Source organism: Hyaena hyaena, unplaced genomic scaffold, assembly GCF_003009895.1.
Source record: "Hyaena hyaena isolate Hyena2069 unplaced genomic scaffold, ASM300989v1 scaffold_16, whole genome shotgun sequence".
Taxonomy (NCBI): domain Eukaryota; kingdom Metazoa; phylum Chordata; class Mammalia; order Carnivora; family Hyaenidae; genus Hyaena; species Hyaena hyaena.
Window position 1 is genome coordinate 2,025,719 of NW_024080650.1, and position 17,889 is coordinate 2,043,607.

Here is a 17,889-nt window from a genome sequence, read left to right on the forward strand (position 1 = left end):
ACATCTCTAGAGCTGGGTTGGGGGGAATACTGAAAGAAGACCCCACAGACACAGGCTGGTAAAACGTCTATATTCTAGAAGATACAAAATCTCAACTTGTCAGAGAAAAATTTAGAAATAAAAACAGACTGTTTACTAAGGAAAGATCGGTCTATCCTCTCTTATTATATTTTATAAAGACTTCTCAACTAATAGCAAAACACACACACACACACACACACACGAGAAAAGTGGTGTTTCCAGCATCCCGCCAAGACAGAAGGCAACCCTAAAACTCCACATCCAGACACCCCGACTGCTCCCACCCCCTTCAACACCCACCACCTATTCTAACATCTACACATCTCATTATTTTTCAAGATGATGCTAGGTAAGAGTGATATGAACTTTCAGTGCAGGAATCACAATTCTGTGGCCGGTCGTGTGGAGGATCGTATTAATGACACTTATAAATAATGGCACTGCATGACAAAGCCTTTGCACACGCTGGTGCCTTGGAAGGCAGTCCCTGAAGAGGACTAAGGAGAAGATTTTTGAGGCTCTTAAGACATTATAACAAAATTCTCTTCCAGGGAAACTCTTAATTGGCAGTCTCATCAAAGTTTGAGAACCCTAAGTTTGACAAACTGTGTCAATGGGTTATTTTTCAGAGGTTTTGTGATGTGCTGACCCCTGAGTTTTCCCTGTCGGCTAGCAAGTACAGAGACTCTTCTGTGGTTTATCTCCTTATGCCTTTTGCCTACAGTGCTTACAAATCTTGTTTTTTGTAAGGATATTAACCCTTTAATTCTTTGTCATGTTGGTTGCAGATATCTTATCCTGGCTTTTTGCTGCTTTATGAATTTCCTGGATCTTTCAGAATTATTTTCATTTCTATAATCAAATCCATCTATCTTGTACATTGTGACTTAGCCACGACCACCTATCCGCTTCTCACGATCTAAAAAAGAAAAAGAGAAAACCACAGATAGCAGGATAGTGAACATACCTAAAAATAAGATCTAAACTAGCCCTGACCTTTAGCGTAACTGCCAGCAGCTCAGGGTTCCGAGAAGATGGAACAAGCAAAAAGGACAGTGAGCCACTGCTAGATTTTTACAAGACCGCATGCTGGAATTATCAGATGGAACAAAGAAGCCCTCTGCTCCGCATGCAGCCCCATCTCCATGAGCACAGCTCTCAAACCCACATTCGCCCATTAACCTTTGGGAAAAGGATAAGGCTCTTTACGGTGGAACACATTTACTCTCGGAGGTGAACAGCATCTTTGTGTCTGTTCAGACCCGGACATCTACTGCGGCAGCCAACCCTCCCGACCGCCCCCATGACTGGGAACAGAGTGGGACAGTTCCACCGTGGCAAGACCACTTGCCCAAGTAGCCCGTGTCCCATTTCTCTACCAAGAGTTTAACTGGCCCTCGTGAGCTCTACTGGGATCAATCCACTGCCTTTGCCGTCTCTCACAGAGCAGCACCCTTTGGAGTGCCCTGAAGACGAGCCCAGTGAGCACAAGAGGGGACAGGGCCAAAGTACAAGGCAGTGATGCACTGACAGGCTTTGGGGAAGACGGCTCCCAGACCTCGAAGAGGGGACACCCTTTCTCAGGTAAGACAAACAGAGAGAGGAAGGAGGGGAGGGGACCGAACACAGAGCACAGAAAGATAGCCTCAGAAGCCCCCAGGTGACAGAGCCTTCCACAGCCAAGTAAGTGGAGAGTGAAGAAGATGGCCTCAAGGCAGAACCCACGCCCCAGCCAAGAGCAGAGCGCTTCATCCCCACAGGCGGAAGGGGAGTGGGGAAATGTCAAGGCCCAGAGGCAAAGCACAGCCAAATATAAAAAGGGGGTGGTGGAGCTTAGGGTCTGGTTTAGAGTTTGTATTAACACAAAAGGCAAAATCTCCCAGGGAACCCAACACTGGGGAAGGTCTGCCTGCCCCCAGCCCCCATGGCCCCTCTTCCTATTCCCTGCGAAAGGAAGACTAAAGCAAGACCACCGCTACCTTGCCCCTGACCCGGTGACGAGGGAAAGGGAGAGGCGAGGGATGAAAATGGGACTCACCAATGATGAAAAAAAGGACAAGGATGACACAGTGAGAGCAACGACCGCGGTATTCCAGCTAAGCACCTGCCTCACCAGATCAACGGCCCCTCGTTCTCCCGAGTAAGCACAGTATTGCGTGATACGTGCACTAAGTCCACAAAAGGGGAAGGTGAGCTTCAGAGCAGTTAAGTAACTTGCCAAAGGACACACAGCCATAAGCAGTGGGGCAGGATTCACGCTTTGATCCGCATTCCTGCCCTAACAGTGTTTATACAAGCAAGACCTAAAACTGTCCTTTGAGCGGTTGGTCCCCGGCCCACCACCCCGAGCGAATGTGGTCTAGGCTGGCCGGGAAGCTCAGTCTGCTGTAGCAGGGACTTGAGGGGGCCCCAAGGGGCAAGACTGCCAAGCTCCCTCGCCAGGGCTGAAGCCCCCACCTGCCTCAGAGCAAGAGCTGCCAAAGCTGTGCCCTGCAGGCGCTCTGCAGCCTCGCCACCACCTTGCCAACAGCCCTACTGCCTCTGGCCTCACCTTCTGTTCTGGCTAGCGCTCGCCACTTGTCCACCCAGCGCAGCCAGCACGGCCAGAAGCCATCAGGCCCTTTGATGGTGTCTTGATGCACCTGAGAACGACAGCCCAATTCCCCAGCAAGGCCACGGGGTCACCGTGAAGCCTCCTGGGAAGCGTGGCCCCACTGCACCATCAATTCCATCTCTCAGTTCCTCAGGTGCTGGGACACCCACAGAGCCTCAGGCTCGCGCACACGCAGTGCCTCCAAAATTGACACCCTTTAGGTCACCCCCTTCCATCAGGGTTAACTCCCATCAGTGCTTCCTCTGCTCACCACCTCACTGCGGCATCCAGGAAGCGTGAGGATGACTGATACAGCGACATCACGTCTGCTGGCCCAGCCAGACCACGCACCCACCGCCTGTATCCCTGGCTCCTGGGGCTGGATTTGGCACCTGCATTGAAGGTTGCCCAGTATTTGTGCAATGAACATCTATGCTGTGAAAAAATAAAGGGACCAGATTTAATGTAATACTCAGTCTTGCTTAATACACTTACTAAATTGGAAAAGGAGATTAACAGCCAACATTAACCACATCTGTGACGCAGAGGATGGACAGATGTCAGGAACAAGGCAGCGTGTGCACATCACTGTGATCATTTAACTGACAGAAAGAGGAAAGAAGTGTTTGAAAGGAAAAGACCAAATCAGAACCACAATCAAGAGGCAGCAAAGTCTGAGAGAATCCACCCGTAGGTGGCTAGGCACAAAACCCCTGAGCAGAGCTCCTTGGGCACTGATCCCCCAGATGCTAGCAATAGGCATCTAGTTCAGAAGCGGGCAGAGTACGACCTCGCCTGGCTTTGCAGGGTCCCCAGGCAAGAGTGGGTTTTATGTCGTTACAGGTGGCAAACAGCAAGGAAGAAGCACACGCGACAGGGTACGTAGGCCAGAAGACCTGAGATGTTGATGGAATGAGATGTTGATGGAAAAGTGTACAGAACCCTAAAGACCAGCAGATGAACAAACCCTGTTTAAAACAGCAATTATAGAGGGAAAAAATAGTTCCCAACAGAGAGGAAGGCAAACCATAAGAGACTCTTTTTTTTTTTTTTTTAATATTTTTATTTATTTCTAGGAGAGACAGAGAGACAGCGTGAGCAGGGGAGGGTCAGAGAGAGAGGGAGATACTGACTCTGAAACAGGCTCCAGGCTCTGAGCTGGCAGTCAGCACAGAGCCCGACGTGGGGCTCGAACCCACAAACTGCAAGATCATGACCTAAGCGAAAGTCAGACGCTTAACCGACTAAGCCACCCAGGCGCCCCAAGAGACTCTTAAATACAGAGAACAAACTGAGGGTTGATGGGGGGAGGGAGTGGAGGGGAGAAAAGGTGATGGATATTGAGGAGGGCACTTGTTGGGATGAGCACTGGGTTTTGTATATAAGCGATGAACCATAGGAATCTACCTCAAAAACCAAGAGCACACTTTACACACTGTATGTTAGCCAACTTGAAAATAAATTATATTTTTTAAAATGGCAATTATAGCATTAAATACTTAATAAGTTTCACATGAAATGTGCTTTATTTATACAACAAGTCAACTATTACTAAGGATCATAAAGCAGATTTAAATAACCAGAACAGGGGCACCTGGGGGGCTCAGTCAGTTAAGTGCCCAGCTTTTGGTTTCGGCTCAGGTCATCATCTCACAATTCATGAGATCAAGCCCTGGGTTTGGCACTATGCTAAGCATGGAGCCTGCTTGGGATTCTCTCCCAGTCTGTCAAAGATAAATAATTTTTTTTTTTTTTAAATCACTACCCTAAAGCAAGCAGGAAACCATCACTGCCTCCTAAAAGTTTTTTTTCAACCTCAAAATAAATCTACACCTGACAGAGTAGAAAAACAGCAATTTGGCAAATTCTGCAATGAGCCAGTAGGAAAGTAAAATACTCAGATCTTTAACAAGCTTCCAGCGCTCCAGGGGTTGAACCACCACCTGTCCAGCCACCAACAACCATGAACAAATACAGAACAACAGCTTCAAATTAACACTTCTTCGATCAACTATTCAGCCAGTGATCCTTTCTTTTGCACTTAATTTTATCTGACCATTTCTCTTCCGTCCAGGAATGTGTCAACTCCCTACCGTGGATTACCACGGCCACCTGACTTGGCAGTATGATGGATCTACCCAAACAGAATTTAAAGGCTGAGCTGCTCCTGGAGTTCACTAACCAAGACTTATGTTTCTTGGAAGCAAAACCCAAGAAAACGTGTCTTCCCGTCACCATCTAGCAGTTCCTAGTCCAAAGCACTTAACGGCTGAATGAAGTAACCACCGAGAGTCCTCCCAAACGGTAGGATTCCCCTGTGTACAATTCATCTTTATGTTTCCAGCTCTCAGCACAGGATACATAATAAACATTAACGAAATACACATTTATCCCATATAGATGGCACTGAATGATACTACATCAAATACATAAAGGCATGGCAAGTCCAACTTTTACAGTTCTCCAAAATGATACATGAAGAATAAGAGTAGAAAGAATCAGTAATTCATGTGCCTAAGACGTGGTTGGGAAGGTTATTCAAAATACAGATTTCTTCCACACAAAGATCTGTAAGACAATGTCTCAAAGTGGTTTTCATTATGACCTCAAATTCAAGACCTCAAAAGGTCCATCGACAGGTGAATGGATAAATGAGCCATGGTGGGTCTGTACAAAAACTACTCAGCAATAAAAAGGAAGCAACTACTGATGTATAAAACATGGAGGAAATGCACAGACACTATGCTGAATGAAAGAAGCTGAGCACAAGACATCCTGCCTGATTCCTTGATCTACAGTGACAGGAAGCAGATAGTGGGGACCTAGTGCAGGAAGAGAGGATGGACTCCCAGAGGCAGAAGAAAGAAACACTGAAGAAATACTCTATACTGTGGCTGTGATTCTAGTGGCTCCATTTGTGTGTATATCCATTTACTGTATGTAAACTATACTTTGGTAAAAATCAATTTTCCAAGAAAAAAAAGAATATAAAAACTCCCATAATCCTACCAACTTAAAAAATGTTCCCTCCTCCAAATTCTGATCCCATAGACCTATGTTGGAACCTGGGAACACTTTTTTTTTTTTTTTTTTTTTTTACGTTTACTTATTTGGGTGAGGGTGGGGGAGAAAGAGCCCGAGCAAGGGAGGGGCAGAGAGACAAGGAGACGGAAGATCAGAAGCGGGCTTAGAGCTGACAGCAGAGAGCCCAATGCAGGGCTTGAACTCACAAACAGCGAGATCATGACCTGAGTGGAAGTCGGACACTCAACTGACTGGGCCACCCCAGCAACCCCCCTGGGAACATTAACAAACGCACAAACGTTCTGATGCTAGTGGTCCTCAGATTGCCCTCACCTTTCGATGGACAACGTAGGGTGGGATAAAGCTACTTTCTCTGCCTGCAGAAACCTACCCAGACAGCTGGGAGTGTGACTAACAAGGAAAACTTTGGGATAAAGCAGCTCAAAACCTCAACTTGCCAAGTGGTAGTTTGGTTCTTACCAGGTACAAACAAGAGCTTTCAGAGCTGGCCAGGTTCAATGATAAAGCACATTTTAAAAGCCAGTCCGTGACTCTCTCTGCTTAAATCCCATCATTAGGGGATTATAGTTGGACTGCGGCTGCTCCATTAAATTCTGTTAAATGCTAACATTTGACCTAAATGCTTTTAATCCAAGACAAAAAAGGATTATTGGAACACACATCCTCAACGTATAGATGTTCAATTCCCTTTAATTAAATGAAAGCGCTTAAACGGTTGCCTAATACATAGGGTCCTGCTTTAGAAAGTTTACAATCCTGATGTTCATTGTAGCTATTATTATTCCCTTTAGGCAGTGACGAATGAACCAGTGAGGGGTGGTTATTATTTGATCTTGTGATGATAGTTATGGTCATGGGATATAACGGGGGGAGGGAGAGGGCACTCCTCCCACAGCCTTTTCCAAAACACTCCAAGAACTTTTTCTCTCATTTTTCAAACTGCAAGTCACGACCCACCAGTAGCGGGCTATGATCTCAACCAGAATTTGTAAGACAATGAAATTTAACAGAACAAAAAACTTCAGAGCTCGTCTCAGGAGACAAAAGTATCTAGTTTCAAGGTAAAATACTTTACTGTTGCTCAGTACACATACACACACACACACACACACGCACGCACCTAAGTCACTGATGTCACTAACGCCCTGCCGAGTGACACAGAAGGCATATTCCAAGTACCCAATTTAAATCAGGTTATTTGCCGGCCTTCAAGTAACATACCCATAGAAATAATCTGTCCAAGGTGAGGACACTGATAAAGTATCATACTATCTCCTTGCTACAGGAAGGGACTGCCCAGAACCAAAGCCTCCAAGTGGCCCTTCTTTAGCATCTCTCAGGGCCCTACAACCAAACAACCTCAATGGCTGCCATCAAGAAAATCTCCACTGCCCCCTAACGAGGTGGTGACAGCTTTCTGTCACCATCTTGGTTTGTCGACTTTCCTCAGAGGAAGAGACGTTTAAAAGAAGCCAGATAAAAACCTGCATTTCCGAAGGGGCGCCCAGAGTCGGCCTGCCAGGTTCCATGTTGGAAACCTGCTGAGCACTCCGGAGGAAGAGTCCTTGCAAGGTCACACCCCTGGGGCCCAGGAGGCCCTCCCAGGTTGACAACACTGCTCTGAAGGCAAAAGAATAGGCCTCTGGGCAAACACTGACGGACCACCGGGAAATCCCCTCAAAATGGAGTCGGGGGCCTCAAGAGTGGGCCACGGGGCCACTGGAAAGCCATGGCAAATCTCCTTGGACTGTCACAGGGTAAGGGAGGATCGTTCCTATTTGAAAACAAATATTTTATGGAGCATAAAGTGCAAACCCCCAACTGACAAAATGGAACAGGTCAGAGAATACCCTGGGCCTGCAGAAGACCCCTTCTGGAAGTCTCTTGCGGAGACGGCGCCCGAGAGGTCCCAGAGCAGAAGAAGCTCTAGACCCAGCCTGAACTCTAAATCCTGAGAGCTCTTAAATCCAGGCCGAGAGGGACCTGGATTTAAGCTGATGTCAGTTTGCACACATGCTGAGCCACGAAAAGCCACAGTCATGGGACCTAGAGGGCAAGACGCTGACTCATCGACTGCTCGGTTAGGGGAAGAGGGAGTCAGGCGTACAGTAAAAGGTCAAAGCAGCTAACGTTTTGCTGGTTTAGGGGCTTTAAAATACTCAGCGATCCTTGTTCTTCTGACCTAATGATGTAACTACCAGACACCTTCTGTGGTTGATCTCATCCAGCAGAAATTTCTTCCCTAAGCTTTATTCAAATACAATTATGACAAGACCTTAAGCCTCATTATCCTAACCATGCCTCTCCTGCCCCAGGTACCAGCCACATGGACCACAATGACCTGCAGTTCCCAGGTCGGAGCTCAAGGAGCCTCCTCCTCCAAGAAGCATCCCTGGGTTTGCTGTCCCTCTTCCATGGTTCATGGCACAAGGCTTCTTGGTCCAGCTTGCTGACTGGGCAGGGATAGCCACAGGGATAGAGTGTCCACCACATATTTAAGCCACTCAAATATTTAAGGAAAACTTGAACATTTTCCCAATGGCCAATAAGTCATACATCTGAAACAAAACTAATCCCTGCCCTCCAGATTCACTCAGGGAAATCATGTGCCCAGGACAAGTCAGGGGAGACGGAGAGGTAATAGAGCAAAAGGTATAGCTTATAAACCAGAATTAAAATACAAATGTTTATTTGAAAAAACTCAAGCAGAATCAAGTTTTACTGCATTTATTTCTACTATATGATTTAACATCGCTTTTTGTACAAGTGGGGGGCATTACTTAAAGACTTTTTTAAATTATTAATTGGTCATTTTAGGAGCCACTGGGAAGCTAATTTTGTATGAAATTTTAACAGCAAGATAAAAACATGTTCAGAATTAACTGCCTATTATATCCAAGATACAAACAGGATCTCACTTAACCCTTAAGAAATACTGGGGAGGGCTATTGTTCTCACCATTTCACAGCTCAGAAAACAGAGGCAAAGAGGTTGATTTTCCCTTGGACAAAAGCCAAGGGCAAGTGGCAGGCACAGCACTTGTGAGAGCAAGAGAGCTGCTCCCAGTTTCCTTGGAGACCAACAGAACAAGGCCCCGAAGATGAGCACCCGCCACAGGCCCAGAGAGTGACCTCTGAAGGTCATTTTGGAAGACACTGAGAAAAGCCTCCCAGTTACTATCCACAAGTGGAAAAAGCTTCCTCTTCCAACACACCTCCAAAGGACCTCTGTCATCTGCTAGCTTCCGAGCCCCTCTCCCAGTACAAGACAAACTTGAGGGCTAAGGCAACTTGTAGGGATGGCTGTGCCCTGCTAACCCTGTGGGCGTCTGGGCGCTGCTCCAGCCCCCGGCTCCACCCTCCCTTTCCAGCACAACTGAGGACTCTCCTCCCCCTCCTCCTGCAGGGGAAGCCTCCGGAGGACACTCAGTCACCTCCAACTACTTGGCCACGGCCGCCCGGGCTGGGAAAAGCACATGGGCTAACAGAAGCATTTCACATAATCCTTCACCCCATCGCCTCAAGCTCAATGTACTTATCAGCCCTCCCTCTGAACTACTCTTCAGACTATAGCATTCCTCTCTGGAATGTTCTTATCAGTTCCTCCAGCCCCCAGTGCCAAAGCCAAATTTCCTTCCCTCACCTGCAGACAGAGGTCAAGCTTGTCCTTCCCTCCTTATTTTGCCCATTATACCTGCTTGGCTTTGCTGGACTTTGGCACCTTTACTTAGTCCTCTCTACCACCTGCTTCCTTCCTACTGTCCACTCCATCTGCAAATCTCTTCTGCGATATCTTTTTTCTCCTCACCCAACCCCCGCTTTACCAAGACTTCTGTCTCTTCCTCCTCACACACTTTCCCGAGATAAGGAAAAGGGCGCTCTGAAATTTCACCTACGCTGATGGATTACCTGATGACTGAATGTGGGTTTGCCTAAATTGCACTGCAATTACCTGGGGCTGGGACGCTCTAATTCTCCGGGTTAACCCCAAGTACACAGTAATCAAAATAATGGGTTTTCCCTGACCTTCAATAAATGAGAGCCTTTTCCCTGACCGGCGATAAACATCTCATGCCTGGGAGTATGTCACATAGTTTGTTTTTCTGCAAAGGAACATGTTCCTAATTCATAAAAAAAAAAAAATATCCATTCAATACAGAGACTGCAAGCACTTAGAATCCTGTGCCACAGATACACAGCTTTTTTTTTTTTTAAGTGTCTGAACCTAACATTTTAATAATCCCCCAATCTTAAAGGATTTAAAAGTTGATATATTTATCTACAAAAGACTCCAGCTCTACATTAAGTTTAGTCTGTACTCCTTTTTGTTTGTGTACTTACTTTTCCGTGAACCCCAACAAATTCTGTATGAAAGACCACAGGAAAGGCACACAAAGCCTTGGGTGGCCAGGGGCTGGACCTCACCCGGACAATAACGAAAATGAGCACCTAAAATACACCGTATCTGACATTTCAGCTGCTGCAGATCGGGTTCTAAGGTCACTCTTTCTCACATGTTTAATGAAGGGCACTGCCTTCTAAGAGTTGTATAAATGCTAACGTTTAGTTATTTAAATATGGTCAGCCGGCACGGAGAAACTCAGGCTGCAGACTTTCTAGTAACACAGCAACTGGGCAAACTCAAGACACAGGCTCCTCACCCACCTACTCCAGACACACATGCAGACATAGTTCTGTATCTGCAGAAAACCAGACACAGAGCCATGGACAGGAGCACACGGTTACAGTTGTATGCATGCTGAAACGGACCCTGCAGCCCCATGATGCACACGCAGACACAGAGACATACAGACGCACAGATGCTAATTCCCCCAAAGCAGAGCTAATGTACCAAAAAAGGGTCTTACCTGCAGAGGGAAATCTTACCCCGTCCACAAAAATATTCGTTAGTCAGTGTCCCACCCACCAACTCTACGCTGGCATCTGTGCTGGGGCTGTTCTAATTCTCAGCATGAGACGCTTCAGGTACTGAAGGAATTTCAGCTTTTATAACCCGCACGGGCTCGCCAAAATTGTATAACCATACCACCCAGTCCGAAATGCTAGCTATCTGTATTGCACAACAGCCACCACCTGGTTACAAACGGTTACTGCATGCTTTTAATTCAGCCTGCTGACCCTCCTCTGTAGCTGGTTTCTACGTGGCACCTGGATATTCTATTGTGAAAACCAAGCAGTTGCTGGGATTACGTTTCTCAAACCCACACAAACAAGGGTAATTAAAACCGATCTTTCTGAACGCTCAGTTCAGATGAACAAGTCCACCCACACTGCTTTCAGCTCAGTGGAAGGGGGGGATTAATTTTGCTTCCTGGCAATTTTTCATTTCCCCCCTTGGGAGCCCAAAAACAATTGTTTTCAGAGCTCAAAGACTTTCAAAGATTAAAAATACATTTGAAGGCATGATCTCTTCACTACAATGATAGGAAAAGCAAGAAGTAACTGCACTATGGAGAGCAAAGCGCTGGAGCCCAGCTGTGCGCATTAGCTGGCTTGCAGGTCCCAGCTGAGAGGCCCCGCGGAAGAGTGGAAGAGTGTAAGTGCCTAAAGAACCACACGGGCAAACACATGGTGGCAATCTAGTACCCGTAAGATGGAAGAAGCCACACCTATGGTCAGACTTCTGACTTCTTGTCCTTTCTGGTCCTGCCTCCAGGCCATGACCTGCCAAAAGCCTGGGCAGTGGGCCCCTGTGTCACCCTGGGAATGTGCCATGAGAGGGCAAGTACCGCCTCCATCTCCCAACACCACACAGGGACCATAAAGCTCAGAAAAGCAGCAGCCAGATGCTACTTGACTAGAGAAGAAGCCACAGCAGAAGCTGAGGAGGAGACTGGGAGCCAAGAGCTTGAACCATCCAGGAGCATAGGACTCACCACCACAGGTCCCCAGAGCACAGGTCACACATGACATACCCAAAGCATCAGGGCAACATGGTCAGGTAGACCAGAAGGCTCCTTGCTCCAAAGTGAGCTGGGAGAGAAAACCCTGTATGCAGTCTGTTGGGAAAATAACCCAACCCAAAATAACCCAAACACAAGAACTGTCCCCAGGATGTTCTATGAAGACTCTCATCCCAAAAAGGCTGAAGTGCAGAAACCAAAAGAAAATTTTCAATTTGGAACAAAAGAGTAAAGAATTTAAAAAACATAACAGCTGATATTTTTTGAAAAAGGGAAACAGGATCCGACAATTACAGGAAGAAAATGGACTCAGACCAAGAGAGGACAAGCTGGGGGTGTTGAAGCAACAAACACAAGTGAAAACTGGAAACAGGAGAAAATTAACGGGTGGAGGACAAGTTTGAGAAACACGGACAGACCAGAAAAAGTCCAGAAAGGCAGTCCACAGTTCACAGATGCGAACCATGGAGGGGCAAAAGCAAAGAACAAAACCAAGACATGAACTATCTGTGCTCCCTGACTAGACTTACAGAGAACAAAGACACCAGTCATGATGTAGGGCTCCCAGTTACGTGAAATGTCCAGACTGGGCAAATCTCAAGAGACAGGGTGGATTAGTGGTTGCCTAAGGCTGGGGTGGAGATGGGGGACAGGAATGGGGAGGGACGGTTAATGAGTTTGAGATTTCTTTATGGGATGAAGGAAATGTTCCAAACTTGATGGTGATGGTTACGCAAGTCTGATTCACTGGAGGCTGCTGAACTGTATGTGCTAAATGGGACAACTCTGCCATATGTGAATTCCATCTCGATAAAACTTTTTTATAAAAGGACAAATGGGATAGGAGATATAAAAAAGATATAGAATAAAAACCAACTACTCTGAGAGTTAGAAAAAAGCTGAGTACAGAGATCACAAAGGCAAATTCATGCAAAATCAGAGACAAACCTAAACTTGGGCACACTCTGGCAAAATAATTTAGATACAGGAAGAAAGGGGTGTAGAGACATCTAGAGAGAAGGAAAAAATGTTTGGTTTACTTAAATAGCAATAATTAAGACAAGCCCCAGGATTTTCCAAGGCAGCATGAAAATGCCAGAAGGCAATAGAAAATGAAGACAGAGAACTGAGGAAAAGGTTTCCCCAAAGAATTTTATTTGGGGGACACAAGCTGCACTTAATGTAGGAAAGCACCCCCCATCACAATAAAAGCAGCCACAGATATGCACAGGCTCAGAAAGTAAAAGGGGCGGGGGGGGGGGTGCGGTTTGAGAGGTTGAGGGTTATTATTCCAACCACATAAGACGCAAAATCCAGAGAGGCCACTAATACACCGGGCTGTCTGTCAATCATGTATGCCAACCCCAAGCATCAAGGTCAGGACAAAACTAAATAATGAAGATAAACCTGATCATAAGACTGAATGCAATGTCAAATTATTCTCTAAGCATATGCTAGGTGATATGAAAAATGTAATAACAATAAAGCAGATCAAGCAAGATTACATTAATAAGACTGAAGACAGGCAGTAAAATAATGCTAAACCCCATTTTCCAAACTTCCAGGCAAGAGTTTTAAAACACCGTTAGATCATAGTGATAACTGCTGGAGAGACGGGTGGGTTTTCTGGGGTTTGTTTTTGTGTGTGTTTTACTTAAAGGAAACCACTTTTAAAATTTGAAACACTAAAACCAAACACAAACTTTAAAACTAAAACACAAACCAAACCTGTAAAATGAGTTAAATTCAACGTATTCTCAGATGCGCCAGAAAATAAACACTCGCACCCTACATATTAAAGTGAAACACAAGTAAAGCAACAATGACGCCGCCTTGTAATTTTTTAAATAAAGACACAATGAAATCATGCTAGGAAGTAATAAATGGGGACAAAGAGGGTCACTTCACATTGGTCAAGTAAAAAATTCACAACTGGAGTATCATGTCAGCTTTTATTTCCAAACATTATTTCACAGACATAACGAAGGCTTATAAATACACTCCAAGAAGGTGGGTGCAAGACGCTGGAGGGACAGGGACCCAGGCACCTCCACGTGAGTCTCCTTTTTTTTAATTAGGAAACCTGACAAATATAATGATCATATAAAGCTAATATGGTAAGTATCAAACCGTGCACTGCACAGAAAACAGAACTTTATTTTTCTTGTCTAAAGAGAATTTGTGAAAACTGACCATCAATGCGAATGAAAAGTTCAACCCCCACAAAAAGGAGCATTTATTATTTCTCGCTGCCTGAGCATAGTGCCCAAAGAGATCAAAAGAATTAACCAACAAAGTCTAACAACTTCAAAATTTTCAACCTTTCTCCAAAATAACTGTTGGGTCAAAGGTGAGGCTGAAACTGTAAGAACACCCTTACAAAAAGTAAGAATAAGAAATAAAGTATCGTACACAAGGCACAAGAAAAGAAAAATTAGCTAGAAAATAAGAAAAAAAAAAAAAAGAGAGAAATTTGATAAATACATCCAAGAAGGTTCTTAAACATGCCCCCAAGGCCAGAGCAGATAGAAACCTTCCACTCAGAAATAACACAGGCGCACGTAGCTTCCCAGGCTAATGTCTCCAAGCACTAAGGAAAAGTCACTTCCTATGCTACTCAGCTCCAGAGCACTGGAAAAGGAGAAAAAGACGGGTCAACCATTTTAGAAATCTCGTACCATCTTGATCTCCAACTTAACAATGAAAAGGAAAAAAAGCTAGTATTACAACTCACATCAACAGGTAAAAAGAAGAAAGGCTATATATGAGAACAAAAAACAAAAAGGCTTTGGCTAAAACTCAGCATCAATTTTCAAACAAAACTCTTAGCACATTCAACACAGAAGAAAACAAGTCCTCCAAAAGAATCCCTATCTCATGCCAACAGCCAGTGATACTCACTCTGAAATCCCCAAGTGGTGCCCACGAAAGCCAGAAACAGATGGAGTGTGACAGCCTCCATTATAGAAGGCTGTCCTAATTACTACCATACGAAAAGGTTTTAAAAGTTCTAATACTGGAGGGGCACCTGGGTGGCTCAGTAGGTTAAGCATCCTACTCCTGAGTTTGGCTCAGGTCACAATCTCACAGTTGGTGAGATCGAACTCCCCCTTCCCCCAGGTGGGCTCTTGCTGACAGCACGGAGCCTGCTTGGGATTCTCTCTCTCCCACTCTGCCCTTTCCCGACTCAGGTGTTCTCGTGCACTCTCATAATAATAAACTAAAAAAAAAAAAGTTTTAATGCTAGAAGTGGAAAGACAAAATAATTATTTATAGGTAATGAGTCTAACTCAGAAAATGAGTTTAAACCTAGAATAAGATACTCCAGAAAGACAGGTGGTTACAAAATGAACACAGAAGGGGGTCCTGAGAAAGCTAAGTGTCTGACTCTGGACGTCGGCTCAGGTCATATCATCTCAAGGTTTGTGAGATTGAGCCCCATGTCAGGCTCTGCACTGACAGCAAGTAGTCTACCTAAGACTGTCTCTCTCCCTGGCCCCTTCTCTGTTTTTTCACACACACTCTCCCCCCCCCCACCCCAAATAAATAAAAATGATAAAATTGGTTTAAAAAACGAACACAGAAAAAACATCCCAAACACTAGCATTGACTCATGATTTGCTCACTTTGTAAAGTACTGCATACATGCATGTACAAGTATACTAGGAAAGGCGACGGCAATACACCAATCACTGTGCAGTAGTCATTTCTGTAAAGCAGGATTCTGAGTATTTCTTCTGAATTGGTCCGAGGGTTGTGGGTTATCGTTGAGAATTTCTTCTTTGCATTTACCTGATTTTCTAAGTTTTATGTCCTTCCCATTCTATTAAGCGACAAATTAGAAGTAATTTAAATCTTAGTACCTCTACGTGTAGTAAATTTAGACCCCCAAAAATATGCAAAGCAACTAAAAGGCTAACCTTAAGACAAATACTGGAAAAAAACGTTTGACTCTTCAGAAATCATTATGCATTTGAAAATATTTGCTTAATGTCATCTCTGCTTTAGGTTTTCCTTCTAAGGACAAAATCTAAACTGTTTTGAAAAAATATCCTTATATCTGGTGATTATTTCTGCCTTTCCAAAGAAATGTTACATATTGACATTTCAATGCTGAAAAATGGAGTAAAACAACAGAAAAGTTTAGGATTATCAGCTGGACTGAAACTACTCTGATTCTGTAAAGAGCCAACTTGGGGTGGAGAAATAATTCTGGAAACCCGAAGAGCAAAGGCACTGACTTACAGCACCCTCTAGTGTTACAACATGTAATTGGCACTTGGTAAAGTAAAAGGGAAAATACCAAACTGTTTCAATAAAGTTTTGGAAAATTTCAAACACACAAAAAGTTAAACAATTAAAATAACATTTCATATACAACTTACTCCGAACTATACATCGTTTTATACCGCAATGTCTGTATTTCATCAGAAGTGTCAGAGACCACCAGGTGTCTCCAACAAGAGTCCTCTCTCATTCAATTTATTATCACAAAAACCCTTGATTTTAAGCTGGGCATAAAACCAACAAAATTCAGGCAACATCTCCCAGCTTCTGTTGCAGTGAGATGTGACCAAATGACTACATTCTGGCCAACGGGATGTGCGTGGAGGTACGCCCTCTCCTTCCCACCAGCTGCAAGAACCATCTTGAGCCATGTAAATAAATCAGTATGCTAGCAATAAGAAAATAAGAAAAACAATAAGAAAAAAAGAGATCACGTGACATTTTAAAAAAAGCTCCTATTTCATATGTGGTTATATCAGAATTGCCAAAACTATACTCTTAAAATAAATGTAGAGACAGACACAATGTGGCAAAACAACACATGTTGGAATAACCCCAGTTACTAAGTTTTCAAAAGGAAATGGATCAGTACACATTTCAAACCTGGATAAATGTTATTTTCCTTCATATGGTAGCTTTGTGATCAAGGGTAAACATCTGGGTGAGAGGAGTAAATTTTTCACCTTGACTATCAAAGACCACTGAATTAGCTTCTCTGACATTTAAAGTCTGGCTACTTGTTCATGGTCTCAAAGTACGACTCAGAATGTGTGCCAACAGCACATGCCAGAATTCCAGCACTGAAAGTAAAATCAAGCTTCTCCAGCTCTCAGGGTAAATCCATTATAAGGGCTGCATCCTCCACACCCAAAATTCACGTCAAAACATCGCCTGGTCAGCACCACGCAGTAGCACACGAGGCTTGGAGGGAGACAGCCCTTCACTGGAGTCCAGAAGCCCACACTGCGGACCACGCACAATGGTGTACGTGCAGGAGAGTCATCAACTAGTGGGCCTCGCGTGTTCTGCTCTGTAAAATAAGGGTGTCGACCTACCTCTGTGGTTTCTGCACTTCTGTTTTTCGTAATGGAACAAGCATTCTCGAATTTTATTCAAGGCCTGGAAGGGGGGAAAAATCATAAGTAGGTGGATGAGGTCATTAAAATAAAGACTCCATATTGGTTCCCCTAACACAATGCTCTGGTTTTCAATTGGGGGGGGGGGGGTACTGAATAAGAAGGGCAAAAATCAAATACTCTAAGTCATTTTAAAATATCCAGTTTTTAAAATTTAATTCTTTGAGTTAAAAAAATATAGGACATACTTATTAGAATGATGAAAACTGCTCAAACGAGACACCAACTTCTGATCAGGACAGAGAGCAAGTGGAACTCCCCTAGGTCCTGGTCAGTACATAAAAATGGCACAACCACTTTGGAAAAACAGTTTGGCCATTACTTATCAAGTTAAAAGATACATTTACCCTATGACCCAATGATATTACTCCTGGCTACCTACACCCAGGAAATTTAACTTCTGTTCAATCCAAAACGTGCACATAAATGTTTATGATGGCTTTATTTATGGTAGCCAAAACCTGGAGTCATTCAGCTTCAGCCAGTGAATGGGTAAACCAATGTGGCATATCCTTGTTAATGAGAGGTCATCCCACACCCATGAGATGAGGCCAGTACAAAACAGTTTAATAATACCAACTGTTGGCAAGACTGTGGACAAACAGGAATTTTCCCTCTCTCTTGCCAGAAATGTAAACTGGTTCAAACACTTGGCAAAACAATCTGGTAGCATCTAGCAGGTCGAAGATGTGTGTGCACTGATCCAGCATCTTGACCCTGTTTTAACAGTACATACCCAATACATCAACAGAATATAAAAGTCTAAGAGGTTCTGATACTTAAACAGAATTTTAAAAGAGCAGTTAAAATGAATGAACTCTATCTAGCTACTCGGGTCAGCAAGCCTTGAAAACATTCCTGAATGAGCAAGCAAGCTACAGAAC

The 17,889-nt window shown here is 44.3% G+C and overlaps 1 protein-coding gene across 3 annotated transcripts in view; it reads right to left on the bottom strand.

Annotated features, from left to right (window-relative positions):
• Positions 1–17,889, bottom strand: part of SLC23A2 (solute carrier family 23 member 2) — a 133,276-nt gene that overhangs the window by 79,036 nt on the left and 36,351 nt on the right. For all 3 annotated transcript variants that reach the window (XM_039224187.1, XM_039224195.1, XM_039224199.1), the window contains exon 3: positions 16,925–16,988. The gene's annotated coding sequence lies outside the window, so the exon portion shown is untranslated. The remainder of the gene's footprint in view (positions 1–16,924; positions 16,989–17,889) is intronic.